The sequence below is a fragment of the Helicoverpa zea genome, chromosome 17 (genome assembly GCF_022581195.2).
Source record: "Helicoverpa zea isolate HzStark_Cry1AcR chromosome 17, ilHelZeax1.1, whole genome shotgun sequence".
Lineage (NCBI taxonomy): Eukaryota > Metazoa > Arthropoda > Insecta > Lepidoptera > Noctuidae > Helicoverpa > Helicoverpa zea.
The window spans coordinates 3,375,090-3,375,832 of NC_061468.1; positions in this window are offsets into that span (position 1 = coordinate 3,375,090).

Below are 743 nucleotides of genomic sequence, written 5' to 3' on the forward strand. Positions count from 1 at the left end.
ATGAATGAAATAAAAAATTTCGTTTCGTAATGCATCGTCAAGCGTCATTATAATATGTAAAATCGGGTTAAAATACAATGAAAAAACGCCTTTCAAGAATCAGTATTATTTTTTTGCGTGTTTTTCATATACTGTCAACGACTTCTTCGTAAGTTTTTGATATTCTAAAAGGAAAACTTTTTTTATAGGATAAGATCGAAGATCAATTAAATTAGGAGCTACAATGGATATTTAACTATTCCAATCATCTTAAAATTACAGTGAATAACATTCGAACTTATCCAGTTCATCAGAATATGCAGTTTTACAGTCAGTATTTTATAGATTTATCCTTTTTTTAAACGGTTTTATTTAGCTTACCCCGTTTGTTTTATTTATTATTATTTATTCATTCTTGGGTCAAATTTAGTAATTCAAATTTCACCCTCTTCCTGTCAACCGATTAATCTGAAATTTTGTATACACCTTTAATTCCGATGACAATACAATATAGTAATATCAATAACATTGTAAATCCAATATGGCCGCCGGCACAAAATGGCGGATAACGTAGATTTTATCAATCCCATCAATATGGGTATCAAATGAAAGGGCTCAACAAGCAGAATACAATATACTATAAAAAATTGAAATCCAAGATGGCGGCCGCTACAAAATGGCGGATAACGTAGGTTTTATCAATCCCATCAATATGGATATCAAATGAAAGTTCTCAACCAGTAGAATACAATGTACTATATAAA